Here is a 17,213-nt window from a genome sequence, read left to right as displayed (position 1 = left end):
TGGAATGTGTTACGTGTGATCTCAAACTGGAGATCATCCTGCCTTAGTCTCCTGAGCCTGAGATTCCAAGTGTGTACTACCACGCCCGGCCAGATGACTGTATTTTTAAGCAACCTGTTTACTCAGTTTGAAGCCATAACTCAGAAGTTAACATTTAAAAAAAAAATTTCTTGGGCTGGGGTAGCTCAAGTAGTACAGCATTTGTCTAGCTTGCAGTGTCTAGCATGTGTATTTAATCCTCAGCACTGGAAAAACAAAACATTTTTATTAGCATTTAAAGATATTGGAAATAGTGTTTCCCAAAAAATTTTCAGTGTAAATTTGAATTTCCTGAGTTTACAGACTAGTTCTAAGAACCTACATTCCAAATTGAGAACTTTGTTTTTAAAAACCTAATAATCTTTTAATGGTTAGTATGTCAGAAATTTGCTATCTGTGTTGCTATAAATAGCATAATAGTTTTTCATAGTGTGAAGTAGAAATGTTAAAGTTCTTTATTTAAACAAATCCTAAGAATTTTCAGGTTGCTCCATAATGGTATGTAAGAATAGGAATGGTAACTTTTGGAGTCTGGGGACTTAGGATTTCCTGCACATACCTCTTCTATTGAGTTACTATGACTTTAAGAAAGTGATTTAATCACTTCCCAGGTGACTATGAAAAATTTCAAACACATTTGAAAGAACAGTGAATACCAGTATTCCTCCCACTTAGGCTCTGTTATTTATGCTTTGCCATGAATGCTTTATGTTTCTTTGTGTAAAAAATATTGTCCTTCAAACCCAACCATTATCATACTTAAAAGGAACAGTAGTGTCCTAATATAATTTAATATCCTACTTGCTTACATTTTCCCAGCTGCTGTAGATTCATTCTGTTCTCTAGAATTCTATATTTGTGATTGATGAAATTACTTGAATATTATGTCCAGTAATGGTCCTTTTTGGGTATCTTCTGTTTATCAGTGGGCTGTTTCTAATTTCACTTAGAAAACTAATATGAGCTCAAATGTTTCTACTAATATGTGTATTAGGGCATAAATGGAAACATACAATGAAGTATTCCTTTAAACTATTGCTATTATACTAGGGGGTTAGGAAGGGAACCTTAAAGACATTTTTACTAGCTGGGTACTGGTAGCTCATGCATGTAATCATAACTACTCAGAAAGCAGAGATGAGGAGAATCGCAGTTGGAAGCCAGCTCCAGGCAAATAGTTCAGGAGACCCTGTCTTGAAAATATCTAATGCAGAAAAGGGCTGGCAGAGTAGCTTAAGGTATAGGCCCTGAGTTCAAATCCCAGTACCAAAAAGAAAATTTTTACTACTGAGAGACAACTCATTTTAACCTACTTTACTCTGAATTTTATTATGTTTACAATAAATTGTAATTTTTGTAAATCTTGCCAAAGGTATACATGGAATTGTATTGCATTTCTTTCAAGTGTCTTTTGATTGTTACATTTTAAGTGTACATCTGCAGTTATTTCTTAATTTTATGGGAAAGTAGATGAGGAAGATGTTTCTGGAGGTAAAAAAAATTTTTTTTTTTTTTCCAACAGGGTCTTGCTGTGTATCCCTGGCTGGCCTTGACTTGTGATCCTCCTGCCTTACCCTCCCAAGAGCTGGGATTATAGGCATGAAACACCATATCCAGTGTGAAATGTTTTCTAAATTCAGATTTTTAAGAAGTAAATAGTAAACATATTTTAAAAATTCCTTGTATTTAGTTGTATCTTGTTGAAAGTTGTTTTGTTTTATTTAATTATCTCACTAGTAATTTGTCATTTGATGTAGTTATATGTAATTTTTTTTTTTTTAAGATACTCAGTTCTGAGAGAGGAGTTTAAGTTTAAGCTACTGGGAAATAGAAGGCTGGGGATTTAGGCATATGAGTTGTAATTCCTTAATCTGGATTCATAATCCCTCACCACTATACTAACATAAGAAACCTAGAATATTGGATAGGTGTGCAGGTAGGTATATAGTAGGTTCACGCCTAGTTCCGTTTCTCTTTTGCTCGAGGGTTTCTTGTGTTCTTATTTAGCCATCTTTATAAGTCCATTAGGATTTTGGTGTACACTGGAAAAACATAAGCCACAAATCTTTTAAAAGTTGGCATGATATAGTAACTTCCATGCAACCTCAAATTATGCTTTATATAAAATCTTGTTTAAAGGTCTACTTGCTGCTATTCTGTGTACCTTTAACTTTTTTTTTTAAATCTTAACTATGCATATGGGTCTAATTTGAAATAGAAAGGAATTTTGTACACATAGGGGCAAGTCTTATAATTTGGGGCTTTTAAGAATTTTGTGAGAACATTTATTATGACTCTGAATATTCATCCTTTTAGTTTTGAGAGATGGGGGATACTATGTAGCTTAGGGTGGCCTCAGACTCCTTCAGGGGAAACTCCTTCCTCCATCTTCTGAGTGCTGAGATTACAGGTGTTTATGACCACACTCTGTTTTTTCTTTCTTTCTTTTTTTTTTCTCCCAGTGCTGGGGCTTGAACCCTGGATCTCATATATGCTAGGCAAGTGCTCTACCACTAAGTATACTCCTCAGTCCTGGATATTACATTTCACATTCTGAGAATAATAATATTTATCATTTGCTTGTGGTTTAGCAATTAGAAGTAGTATTAAAACAACATTTTCTTAAACCAAGACCAAAATTTAGGTAGAGTGTGCCAGGTAGAGACAAGGTCTCTGTGTAGCCCAGGTTAGCCTCAAACTTGCTGTCCTCCTACCTCTACTTCCCAAGTGCTCAGATTACAAACTCAGGTTACCACCTAGTTAGCCTTTTAATATCTGCTTACAAAATTCTATTTCATAGAATAGAAATTTTGCAAAATATGTTTTCTGATAGGATAGACTATTCATTGGATTTTTTGGGGGGGAAGGGGAGATCTTTAAACTATTTGAAATTATGAAAGAAAACTTCATGAAAAAGTAGAAATGAAAGTTAAGTTAGGGGCACAATAGCTGTTTTAAAAAGTATTACTAAAGAATCTTGTAGTTGATGGGAAAATCACATTTATTAAACCTTGACCAGTATTTCTACTTAATTTGTTGTTTATCTGGGTTAGAGGCTCAAAGGAAACTTTTTTAGTACATTGGAGTCTAATGTCACTGAGAACTGAAACAAGATCATAGAGGTACCTGATACTGCTCACTTGATTTCAGGTAAATCATATTGAAATTTGAATTATTTACCTATAAATTTGCAATTCCAAGTTACCCAAAAGTGAAGAACTGTAAATTTTTACTGTAATATATTCAGTAATGCTTATTTTAAAGGTTTTTTTTATGAGTAGAAAAATATGAGCTGTAGTTTGTAACTTTTAGGACACCCTGCAGACTTAAACACATGCAGAATTGTATCAGCAAACCCTCTTTAAAAACTGTCTTTTTAGTAGAATGAAACCGATGCCTTTTGATGTATTTGCCGGCATTATATTCAGATAAAATTGCCTAAAGTACTTTTTTTCCAGTAGTACAATTAATTATTAAATTTATAGATTTTCAACAAAGGCATCTGGTACTTTTTCAGCCCCCATACCATCTGTGTATTTTCATAGATTTGATTTGGCTACAAGTAAAAGGTAAATGAAATCATCTTGTTTCAGATTCTTGCTTTTTTATTTTATGTATCAAGGGAAGAAGGTTGGAGAAATTGCCTTCCTAAATTGTTTCTAAAATATATTAACTTTCCACTACTGAATAAACATATTCTATACAGTTGCTATGGACACCTCAGTGAAAAAATACATAGTTTTGTATAGCAGACAGTTATATGAAGAAAACGTGGGGAGAGTAGGTCAAGGAAAACCTCTAAAGAACAAGACTTACATAAAACTGAGGTATGAGGTAGTTCACAGAGAATCCCTGGCAAAGAGAACTGTAAGTACAGAAGCCTTAATGAAGGAGAGAAAGCATGCTTTATTTGAAGATTTGAACAAGTTTGGATAGATGGCCTTTAAGCTGAATTTTGCTTCTAGTCATTCCAGTATTTTAAACAGGAGACTTCTGACTATTACTTAGAGTTTTTGTAAGTACAGAAACATGAATGTAATGTCCAATAGTTGATTGAAAATTATACCTAAACTTTTAGAGAGTAACATTGGAGAAAAAGCATGAGCACTTGAAATTTTATAATTGCTAGCCAGAAAGTGAACATAATTTTGCTTTAGGAAACTTTAGGTTAAGATAATTCTAGACACATTTTACTCATATTTAGAAGTTAACTGACAGTGGAAACTTCTTACTCAATTCTCAAAGAAAAATTGTATATTGGCTAGAAGTTCTCGTTTACTTTCAATAATTTTTTCCTTTGTATTCAAGTCTTAAGTAACAAGCTATAAAACCTCTTCTTTAATAGTATTCATACAGTTTGAGGAAAATGTCATTAATTTTGCCTCGGTTTTCATATTTTGAGAAGAAAAAGCCTTTCTAAGGGGGAAAATAAGTTGCTTTTCATTAGTAGGTAAAATTTGAGCAATTGCATCAAATAATTTGATTCCTAGAAATACTTTCACCATGAGGAACATTTTTTATTGAGTCAAGGATATCACATGGTGTCTAGTTAATCCAGTGACATAGTTTCCAAGCTTAGTCTGCAAAGAAAAAAATCATTTGTGGACTGGGGGCATGGTTCAAGTGAGAGTGTTCAATCTCCAGTATCAAAAAAAAATTGTTATGCATTTTAATGAAAAACTCATGAACCCTGAATTCCCCCCTTCCCCAGTTAATATGAAAGTATACATTAAAAGGGACGGTTACACCAAAGGGACAAAGATAATTAAGATTAAAAGATAACCACCTTTTTTTATCTTAACATCAAAAGTTGGAAAACAGTTTTAAGTAGAACCCTGAAACTAATGTCTTGATGTCTGCTGAGTATCTTTGAGGTCCCTAAATACCTTTGGAATACCAGAATACTTCTGCAATACTTAAATATGCATGAGTGGTTTCCTAACATTTGTTAAAAGTCAAGTTGGGGGCTGGAGGCATGCCTCAAGTACTAAGTAGAGTGCCTGCCAGTAAGGTGAGGCCCTGAGTTTAACCCCCTTCTCAGTATCACCAAAAAAAAAAAAAAAAAGTGCAATTTGGTAGATCTTACAAGTTCTAAATTTCAAATTTTTATTGTTTCATAAAATTTAGAAGCTTAGGGGAAATTGCTTCCCTGAGCAAGATGTATAAGGAAGGATGGAAGTATTAATAAGAATTGTATTGACATAGTAATGATAGTGTGTATTTTTAGAAAGAGTAGTATTTATGAAATGGATAACAGTGAGAGTGAGTGAGGGAACTAGAGGTGTGACTCAAGCGGTGGAGTGTCTGCTTGATAAGCACAAAGCCCTGAGTTCAAACTATTAATACTACCAAAAAACAAGTGAGTGAGGTTATACTGGAACTTTGATCACTGAATTTAGTGAGTGCTGATTCCTTATAAGATTTGGCTACTTTGTATAATCTCCAAAAAACATTAGGATAACAAGGGACAGGGCTAGAGATGTGGCTCGAGTGGTAGAGTGCTTGCCTAGCAAATGCAAAGCCCTTTGTTCAAGCCCCAGGACAACCAAAAAAAAAGCACAACTCAGGGTTGTATTCCAAATAGAAATTGCATATTTTCCAGAAATTGGTGCATTTTTAATGACTTTATGTCTTATATTCTTAATAATTATATGAAAACCTTAACATTTGAATCAAGCCATGTGCTGGTAAGCTCACATCTGTAATGTAGCTACTTGAGTGGCTGAGATTGGGAGGATCAAGGTTCAAGGTCATTCTGGGCAAATAGTTTGGTAGACTTTCTCCAAAATAACCAAAGCAAAATGGATTGCAGGTGTTGCTCAAATTGTAGAACGCCTGCTTTGTAAGTGCAAAGCCCTGATTTCAAATCCCAGTCCCACCAAAAAAAAAAAAAAAACAAACATTTCTTATTAAGCTCAGGTAGACTGATTTGTTATTAGAAAATGAGGGCTGTGGTTGTGGCTCAAGTGGTAGAGCAAATGTGAGGCTCTGAGTTCAAACCCCAGTACTGCCCAAAAGAAGAAAGTAATGAGTGAATAGCAGGATACCAATTTAAGTATAGAATTTTGAGCAGAGTGTAGTGTTACATATCTATAATCCTAGCTCTTGGGGGCTGAGGGAAGAGGATCACAAGTTCTAGGCCAGCCTGGGTTACATAGTAATCTGTCTCAAAAAACGTAAAATTTTATGTATATTGTCTGCATGATAGATAATGTAATGAAGTTGCCTGGTTGCCTCCCCACTCACGCTAGCCTCTTTGATGTTCCTTAAACCTATTCCTAACTCATTCTCACTTTAGAGCTTTTCTTTACATTTTATCTGCTCTGAGTTTCTCCAGAGAGCTCCTTTGCTTTATTCAAATTTTTATAAAGGTGTTATCTTCTCAGAGCATCCTATTTAAAATTGCTACCCCATTTCCCACATCCCAGAGTTCCTCATATTTTATTCTGCCCTCCTTTTCATTTATAATGCCACCTTCTAATATACTGAACAGTTTACTGAGCTTATATAGCTTGTCCCCTTTGTAAATTGATATGTTCTAGGAACCTAGCATATAGTAGTGCTATAAATGTTTGTTGCATGAAAAATCCATGGGGGCCGGGGGTGGGTGGGCAGGGATTGGCATGTGGAATCTTAGCCCTTGGGAGGCCATCAGCGGCAGGAGGATGGTGAGTTTGAGGCTACATAGTGAGTTTGAGGCCCACCTGGGCTATGCGGTGAGACTGTCTCAAAAACCTAAGAGAAAAAAAGAAAAATCATCAGTGGTAGATAATTGTATTTTACAACTTTAATTTTAACTTTTATGTGTGTGGTTCTGAGTTACTGAACCCAAGGTTTCTTATATGCTAGACAAGCACTCTACCATTGGTCACATCTCCAACTCCTGAATTTTCATTTCTAAAAACTAAATTATTATTTTATGAATATAAAATTATAAGTGACTAATATCTTTACTATTAACATAACTTTTTGGAAATCTGCCTTTATATTTAGAACCCTGAAAGAAAGTGTTCTTTTTAATTGTTTAATACCTCCAGCATTTAAGAATTTTAGAGTAAGCTTCCCTGACATTTAGAAAAATGTCAAAAAAATTTTTGAGACAAAGTCTTGCTATATTAACCTAATTGGCCTGGAACTCTTATCCTCCTGTCTGAACCTCTCAGGTGCTAGGATTACAAGCATTCACCACCATGCCTAGCTTTAGAATTATCTCAACATAAGAGAAAGATTTTATTTCTTCAAAAGATTAGCCATTTAAGTATATTACTAGTAACCTTGCATTTTGAAATTCCATTAAAAAAATAGTTGCTCATGATTCTGAAATACATTCAGATCAAACTTAAAAAGCTAAACCTGATAATTGGAAGATAAATTCCCAGTTGATAGCAGTAAAATTTTGACATCTGTATTGGAGTGACATTTCTGAAGTATTTGTACATGTATTATAAAACCTTGAGTTTTCACATGTTGATTTGTCAAATTTTATAGTTTGATTTGTTGAATTAGTAAAGCATTGAAACTTTTCTCCATTTCCTTTACAAATAATGACTAATTATTTATTTGCATAATACCAACATCCAGCTGATGAGTGGAAGATTATTGGAACATTTATATATTCACAAATACTAAAATTCTTGTTTTGACTTAACCCATAAGCATAACAGTTAGACTTCAAAAATAAAAGATAAGTTACTCTAGCATTTTTTAAAAAGTATTAGAAGTTTGTGTTTAATTTTATTTACCATTTTTTTAAATCTTGTGGGCATTTTTCACCCAAACCTTTAAATTAACCTTTCAGCTTTGTATACAGTATTAAAGATAAACTCAAATTGCTGGGTTTATAAAGTCTTTCAGAGAGCTTAATTATACTTGTTTGCATTAATTAATTAGTTCTACATATTTGCATTAATTGTATGTATTTGTTTAATTGGATTTTTATATGTGGGAGTGGTAATAGGATTTGAACTAAGGGCTTTGTGTTTGCAAAGCAGGTGCTGTACCACTTGAGCCACACCTCCTACTGCATTTTTGCTCTGGTTAGTTTGGATGTGGAGTCTTTCAAACTATTTGCCTGGGCTGGCCTTGAACCTTACTCCTGATCTCAGCCACCTGAGTAGCTAGGATTATAAGTATGAGCCACAGTCTTATTTTATTCTCACTATATTTTTTATCTTTGGACTTTAGTGTTTTTGGTTTCTTTTCAAGGTATAGTGCATATACAATATTTTCCCTTTTTTTTTTTTTTTGAAAGTTTGGTGTTAAAATGCAATTGTAGACAACTGGATATGATAGCACTCACCTGTATTGGTAATATGATGAACTAGATTACTCAGATAAGCAATCTTTTTAAAAATAAGGCTGCAGGACAGAATTTTAAGGACATTTTACCAAGTATTGAAGAATTGATGGCATAGTAAGAAATTTCCAGACCAAAGCCTGATTAGAAGAAATGCAGGGAGATAAGCAGTCTTACTTTTTTTTTTCTTTTCTTTTCTTTTTTTACTCTGAGACCATTTGCCAAACAGAGAACTTGAGCTGCAATTTTGAAGGCTTGCCCCACTTGCCCAGGGCAGAATGTCCAATGGGACATCTTAAAGTTGTGTGTCCAAAATGCTACACTCAGAGTGACAGTAAACCAAAAGTATCTGCCATTTTATAACCCATTAGGTATTGTGGAAAGTTGCTTTAATCTGACGAGTGGAATGGGAGAAATCCTGAGGTGTTAACACAGTGGTCCTGGTGTGGATTTGGGTGATCAGAAAAACTCAAGCTATGAATTTAAAGTGGACTGAGCCTGAATTATTTGCCACTAGGTGCTTTGTGGTAATTTCTTCAAACCCTTTTCTGGAGTAATGCACTGCCATACTAGGTCACAAAGAATCTTCACAATCCTGAGGAAAAAGCAGTTCAATTTAAGACTAAGCATATAAGGAAGTCACCTATAGCAGAAAGACCTCTCAAAGACTTGAGAAATTATAATTAATATTGTATTAGGTTAATAACAGAATAGACACAAGTAAAGTGAGAGTTGAAGAACTGAAGAAATCAACTTTGAGGCTTAAAGAGACAAGACGAAAAAAATGAAAGAAAATAGAGTGAAAATTTTCTAATTGAAGTTCTAAAAGAAGGGAGATACTGGGCAGAAGCAGAATTTGAAGAGATAGATACTAAAATTTTCCAAGATTATAGACAGCTTTAATCAATAGATTGAGGATGCTCATAAAATTCCAAGAAGGATTAAAAAAAAAAAAAGCCACACCCAGACATATGAGAATAAAACTGGAAAACTAAGCAGGTGGATACAAAACATCTGACCATGGAAGGAATGGCCGGTTGACAACTTCTCAACAGCAACAAGTAAAGTCAGAATATAACAGTGGACTTTCCTCTTCAGTTTGCTGAAAGAAAATATCTGTCAAAGTTCAACACTGAGGAGCAAAATGTTTATAAATTATGAGGATGAAATAAATACATTTCTAGGCAAGGTTAGTAAAGTGTCAAAGTTACACCTGCATATTTAGACATTTCCAATTGTATGTAAACTGAAAGAAATGTATTTGTATATTATTTCTGTGTGTATACTTTAAGAATAATATTTAATAAGTGTCCACTGGATTGCTCATATTTGTGGGGTGGTTTTGTTGTTTCGTGCTGGGAATTGAACCCAAGGTGTCATATGCTAAGTATGAGCTCTGCATCTGACCTATATCTAGCTCCTATATTTGTTTTCTTAAACTTTCTCCCACTAAACAGTCCTGTTCTAATCAAAGTTCACATAAGTAAGAGGACTTTATTGAAATAATTTTAGCTCCATTTTTTTCATGGTAAGATTGATTATGAATTTTATTTTTGTTTGTATGTAAATAGACTTATAAATCATACTTGATTGGTTTAGTATCAGAAGTTTATAGTTTGTGACATCAAACAAATAGTTTCCTAAAGAAGATGTTGACTTAAAGTCAAATTTTTACCCATGCATATTACTTAATTTTATTGTTATGTGCTTAGTACTTGAACACTATGACTAGCTCTTTGTTTTATCAGTTTGTGTTAAAATTGTTAGTTTTAAATTTTATTATTTCATTTCATGTATTTAGTTAGAGATAGGGTCTCCCTATGTTGCCTGAGCTGGTCTCTTAACTCCTGAGTTCAAGCCATCCTCCTGCCTCATCCTCCTGAACAGCTTAATTGTCATACATATTTTTTCTTTACGGTACTGGTATTTGAACCCAGGACTTCATGAACCAAGCCTCCAGCCCAGATATTTGGTCTTCAGTTTTTACTTTCAAATGACAGGGTCATAATACCCTCTCTCCAGTTGTTTGTGTTGCTCCCTCTTCCTTTTCTTTCTGACATGATTTTTTTTTTCCCTACCATTTTCTGTAGTGTCTTAATTGGTCCTCACAATAGCTCAGTCTCATTTTACAGGCCAGGAAACTAAGGCAAATCCCAGTTGACAGCAGAGCTCTGACTCAGCATGCAGGGAGCACTCAATATCATGCTCTGTGCCTTTTCTAAGGGACTACCATCTGCCAAGTAGAACCAAACTAACCAAGCCAGGCTTCAAATCCTTGGGTCCTTCCTCGCTCTGTGCTTTAATTCTGGTATGTGTTTAGAGACTATGAAAGAAATCTTTTATCTTAAAAAATATCCTTAGCAATATTGTACATGTAATTTCTATATACATAATACACATCCTATTTCTTTTGTACATTTTTGGACTACTTATAATACTTGTCTTGAAATCCAGTGGTGGAAATAAAGAAATATGTTTAAATGTAAAAGAAGCAAAAAAAGTTACATATCACATAAAGAAGATTTTCAAAATATATTTTTAAAAGATACAAAAGCCAGAAGATACTGAAAGGCATCTACAGTGAAAGGTCACCTACCTCTACCCTTGAGGCACGGGGTCCATCCCTAGTGACAGCGTTCAGTTTCTTATGAACCTAGTGATGGAAAAATTAGTGCATTTATATGCATATATGCATATTGTTCTTTCCTTATACACTAATGGATGACTATTTCATTTGGTTTTATACCTTTTTTGTGCTTAAAATTTGTCAATCTTTTTTCCCATTGATACCCTTGAAAGAGCCCACCTTCCTAAGTCTTTTTTACATAATGTATGCTTTTTAACTTTCCTCAGTACTGGTGGATTAAAAAAAATTATCTCAGTTTAGTTTTCATTTGTATTTCTCTTGTTAATGAAATTGAGCATATTTTCATATGCTAAGAGCCCTTGGGTTTCTTTTTTGAGGGGGGAGGATGGTACTGGGGTTTGAACGCAGGGCTTCACGCTTGTGAGGCAGGCATTTTATCACTTGAGCCATACCTTCAGCCTTTGAATTTCTTTTTCTGAGGTCTAAGTCCATTCTGTACCTCCCCTTCCCACCTCCACCATCTTATTTGTAGGAACACATTAGGAAAGTTAAGGGAAAGTTTTAACTTTAGCAGAATTTACTGTTTAGAAGTTCAAATGATTTTGACATACTATTTAAATAATCAGCCATGCTTGTATGTGCGTGTGTGCATGTGTGTGTGTATGTATTGCTTAGCTTGTGTTTCTCAGTGACAAGAGTGGAGGAAATGATAAATATGTTCTGAGATGAAAACCCAGTATTTTCCTTTGTAATATTGTTATTTGTATTTTTGCTAATTCCATCATACTTTAATTTTTCAATTATGTTTTGTGCTAAGGTTTTTAGTTGATCAAACCCCTAATTTTCTTTTAAAATTTAATCTTATGTTTGCAAATTAGTTTTTAAGCTTTTTATATTCTCATGGAAGACATGAGAAGATTTGAATATCCTTATGTAGTGAAAATATTTTTATATAAATTTTACAAGGGCACATCTATGCTAGTTGTGTTTGTTTCCCCTGAAATTGATTTGCCTGTAAAATACATGTGAAGAAGAAGAATTCTAACTCCCTGTGATTCTTTGAGCTACTAAATAAGGTCATTTTATTTATTTGTTTGTTTATATTTTGGTGGTGTTAGGGTTTGAACTCAAGGCCTCACACTTGCAAGATAAGTGCTCTACTGCTTGAGCCACTCTGCCAGCCCAATAAGGTGATTTTATAGAAAATAATAGTAGATATCAATATCATAAAGGCATCTTTGAAGAACTATAGGTATCTCTTTGAAGTAAGTTTTATGTATAAGGATTGTATTTGTTCTAGTTAACGTAAACATTTCCACACTGATTTTTCCATTTATAAGGTAATTAAATACTTAATAAAATATGTTTTTTCAAAGTACAAACCCTCCTATGGAACAATGCATCTTAACTGACAATTTGAAAATTTGTCATTAAATTATTTCATACATTGTGTGCATATCATAGGGAGATGGTGGGGTGAGGGAAGAGGAGCAGAGCCAAAAACATGATCTTGGGCTTGTTCCCTGTCCTCCATCACATTTAGTAATGAAAGAGAAAATACTACCAGGGACTTCACTTCTTTGAGTAACTGAAAAATAATGAGCTTTCTGAAAAAACTTATTTTCCTGTTTTTGGTAGTACTGGGGTTTGGACTGAGGGTGTCATGCTTGCTAGGCAGGCGCTGTATTGCTTGAGCCACTCTGCTAGCCCTATTTTCCTATTTTTTACATGTTACATCTTTTGATAATCTGACAGCCCACTGTAATGACTTGTTAAATTAGAACTGGACAAAATTAAACCTGTGTATTAAAATCAAGTAGACAGAAGGGCTATTTTATTTATTAGATTATAGAAGTCTCCCCCATAGATTTCAGTCTCCTTTTACTGGCAAAAGTATCACCATCTTGAGCTAGAACTTGCTGTTCGGGACTTTTTTCCCCCTCCTCAACATTCTTTATATTTTAGTAACCAGGTCACCACTTTGCCAGCCTTTTTTTCTGTTTGTGTATGTTGGATATTTTTGAGATAGGGTCTCACTTTTTGCCTTGGTTGGCCTGATCTCTGCCTCTCAGGTAGCTGGAATTACAGGTGTAAGCCAGGCAAAGGTCCTCTTTCTTAATAGCAGAATTTTAATAAAATCTTGATTTCATTCTTATCTATTAAAACCTTAATTGCAGCATTCCATGTATGACTTGAACATAATTGTTTACTTTTTGTGGAATCACTTGGAAAATTTCATCACATATTTGGAGGAAATAAAATGTGAAATACAAATGAAGCATTTCAAAGTATATAAATAAAGTTCTAGGGAAAATAGGACATTTTAAAAAGTCTTTAAATATAGCCCTGATTAAAGAAATGCATGTAGGAATTTATGAAGTAAGGGGGAAGTTTTTTTTTAAGTACCTAGTAGATTGTTTCATAAACATTTTATAGAGAAACTCAAATGTCAAATTTGGACCTAATCCATTAAAATAAAGCCAAAATTTGAATTTTGGCATATGTCTATCACAAGAAAACGCATGTATACATCTTGATTTTTCTGGAATTTAGTATTTTTACCAGAATTTTTCTTTGGTTTCCATAAAGATTATTTGTTAGTTATGTCTAACTTTTTACACCTACCTCTACCTTCAAAGTCCCTAATTTCTCATTTGTTACATGCTTTTTGAAGTAGCGATCATTCTTTATGAAATAGAAACCATGTTTCCATTTGAGAGAATGGGAAATGGAATTGATTTTGTACTCATGTAAAATTCTAAATTATATGAAAATCTAATTTTAAAAGTCCTCATTAAAGTTTCAACCAGCCTTCTATTTTGTAAAATTATTTCAGTCTGAATTGACTAAGAGTATAATACTTAGCACTCTTTCTAAAGCTTTTTAGTAAAGTGTGGTTTTTTAGAAAATATTTTAGCAAGGATTATAGAACTCATAATGAGCTTTCTGAAAAAGTAATGTTTACATTTTTACATTTTCCTTGATAATTAAGTATTTATAGCACATGAATGTTCATGTTTATGAATATGTGGACAGTTTTTTTCTACATTGGTTTAGTAAATATTATCTCCTATTTTTAATACTCTGTTCTGGGTGCTGTGAAATAAAACAAAAGTCAATGCCATGTGGGCATGGTGGTGTACACCTGTAATCGCAGCACTTAGGAGGTCGAGGCAGGAGGATCCCGAGTTCAAGGCTAGCCCTGAGTGACCTGTCTCAAAAAAATAAAAAAGTGCCTTCATAGAATTTTTTAAACTGTGTTGGCTCACTTGTTTTCTAATGCATAAGCAGAATAATACTTAGACTACTGAAGAGGTAACAGTTATGATAGGCTTTCATTAGCAGTTATCACTGAAGCTAAATAGATGAATAATATTTTTGGAATTAAATGACTAATTTTAAAAGGCAAACATAATGAAAGGCATTAAATAAATGGAATGTGAAAAGAGATGTGAGGAAAAGCAGAACTTGTCATGATTCTTAAAAGGTAATATAAGTGCTTATCAAAAATTGGAAAATTATAAACAAAGAAAAGTCCATATTTTAACTTTTGCTTTTAATTTATGTGTTTATTATTATTATCATTATTACTATTTTATTTTATTTTTGAGAACAGGAACTCACCATGATTGCCCCAGGCTTGACCAAAAGTTGCAGTCCTCCTGCCTCAGCCTCTCCAATGCAGGGATTACAGGTCTCTGCCACTGTGCCCGAATGCCTTTTACTTTTAAACTATAACTTAATGGCTGATGACTTTTCCAGATCTGTCTATAAAATCTTAAAGCTCTGAGCTGGAGGGATGGTTCAAATGGTAGTGTTTTCCCACCAAGTATGAGACCCCAAATTCAACCACCAGTATCGAAAAGAAAAAAAAACTTGAAAGTTCTTTTTGCCGCTTGTGTTTTACATATGGTGTGTGGGTTTTTTTATTGTTACAAGCTCACTTTTACTGTTGGCATGCTAGCCCCTTCTCCATATGTGCTATTTAACCAGTTTTATATTTCATATTGTTTCCAGGGTTTTGCTTTTTAAGAAACTAGCAAATATAATTTTACTTCAATATTTTGACATAATGTTTCTTTAGGTTTACCCTTTAGAGTTTGTATTTCACTATCAAAGGTTGCTGGTATAACCTTTCAAATCGAGCCAGGTAATTGTTTTTAATAACTACTTCAGAATTTTAGAAAGAATGGCCAATATGTACTTTGTCCAAGAGTACAAGACATGTATAATTTTGGCACAAAAAATGATTAGGTTATTTGAAAAGCATTTTTAAAGGTACTTAGAATTAAATCATTTCAATAATAATGTAAGAAAACTATTCACATAGGGCTGAAAAAACTAGAATTAGGTCATAATAGAAACATTAATTATGTTTTCTTGGGTAAAGCAGAGTTGTGGAATAATTTCTGACCTAAAATTAAAAATAGTTGAGTTACCAGTATTGATTTTAAAAACATAGAATATTTTAAACTACAGAATGTACTATGAATTTTATAGATTGAAGAAAAGCTTTATTTTCATGCTTGCACATCTTTGTCAATAAGTAAATATGGGAGGAATGGGCAAGTTACTTAAAAAGTAAAGAAAGGTGGGCTGGTGGCATGACTCAAGTGGTAGAACAACTGTTTAGTAAAACCCAAAGACTCTGAGTTCAAACCTCAGTTCTGGGAGGGAGGGAAGAAAGGCTAACTAAAGTATTAATGACATAGAAATCTAGTATAAATGTTATGCTTGATTCTCTAGTATAAAAGTGTAGGGAGAATTAGTAATAAAGAAATGCATAGAAAAATATGTAAACTCATTGAATGTTGTTGAAAATTCAGTAAGCAGAATGATATTCTGATGAGATTCTATCAAAATTAGGGGGAAATTATCTTAATTATTGAAATTAGAATATGGAAATGATTTACGATTCGAGAAGTTGCTAAAATAATGCTCTTGTCCAATAATTCAACCTCTAATATTTTTAAATAACGATTTTCAACTTGAATTCAGTACAAAGTGTAGTGACAGATGAAAGAATTCTAAAGAGCTTTAATTAAAGTTTTCCCTTCTGCACGTGTGTGTGCACACACACACAAAACAATGTGTGGCTTTTTGGGGGATTAATTCTAATGGCAAAGTAACTTAGTAGTTAAGAGTAGGGTGAAATTTTCTAAGGCAATGTGGAAAATTCATGTTTAAGTACTCTTGGAGAAATTGTACCCCTGAATAATATTTTAAGTTTGCTTGGAGGTATTTTATTAAGAGGGCAATTCATAAAAGCTGTAAATTAGGGTAGCAGGAGGAAAGATAAGGCAGTCTGTGCAGTAAGCTAATATTAGGCATTTCAGAGAAGCACATCAGCATTTCTATTTGAGTCCCACTCTGTACAATTTTTTCTTTTTTTTTTTTTTTTTTTCTTGTTGGTACTGGGGTTTGAACTTTGACTCTAGCAGTGCAGTATGGAATTGAGGCAGTTTTTAAGATTAGTGGCTTATAAACTTGTTTTTCTTTTTTTTTTTTTCATTTTTCTTTTATTATTCATATGTGCATACAAGGCTTGGTTCATTTCTCCCCCCTGCCCCCACCCCCTCCCTTACCACCCACTCCGCCCCCTCCCTCTTCTCTCCCCCCGCCCAATACCCAGCAGAAACTATTTTGCCCTTATTTCTAATTTTGTTGTAGAGAGAGTATAAGCAATAATAGGAAGGAACAAGGGTTTTTGCTGGTTGAGATAAGGATAGCTATACAGGGCATTGACTCACATTAATTTCCTGTGCATGTGTGTTACCTTCTAGGTTAATTCTTTTTGATCTAACCTTTTCTCTAGTACCTGTTCCCCTTTTCCTATTGGCCTCAGCTGCTTTTAAGGTATCTGCTTTAGTTTCTCTGTGTTAAGGGCAACAAATGCTAGCTAATTTTTTAGGTGTCTTACCTATCCTCACCCCTTCCTTGTATGCTCTCACTTTTATCATGTGCTCAAAGTCCAATCCCCTTGTTGTGATAAACTTGTTTTTCTGACCTCCCTGATAGCTCAAGGATCTCTACCCTTTGTACTTATTTCTTTCTCAGTTTTGATTTGCTTTTTAGAAAGATATTTGCCAGATAACAATTTTGAGGTGATGATCTAATAGGAGGTAGAGTAGGAAAACAATTTGAACTGTGAAGTTTTCCTCGTATTTTTCTGAGTATTTTTGATACTCAGACCAAATTACACCCATGTGGTGTTTAATGATGGGTTAAATTCTGAGAAGTGTGCCTTTAGTCAATTGTTCTAATGCAAACATCATAGTTACTTGTACAAAC

General features: G+C 33.8%; 1 protein-coding gene across 2 annotated transcripts in view; it reads left to right on the top strand.

The window, feature by feature from the left end:
- Cstf3 (cleavage stimulation factor subunit 3) overlaps window positions 1-17,213 on the top strand; it is a 73,968-nt gene that overhangs the window by 26,049 nt on the left and 30,706 nt on the right. The gene's annotated exons all lie outside the window — the stretch shown is intronic.

Source organism: Castor canadensis, chromosome 1, assembly GCF_047511655.1.
Source record: "Castor canadensis chromosome 1, mCasCan1.hap1v2, whole genome shotgun sequence".
Classification (NCBI taxonomy): domain Eukaryota; kingdom Metazoa; phylum Chordata; class Mammalia; order Rodentia; family Castoridae; genus Castor; species Castor canadensis.
This window is presented reverse-complemented; position numbering and strand designations above follow the sequence as displayed.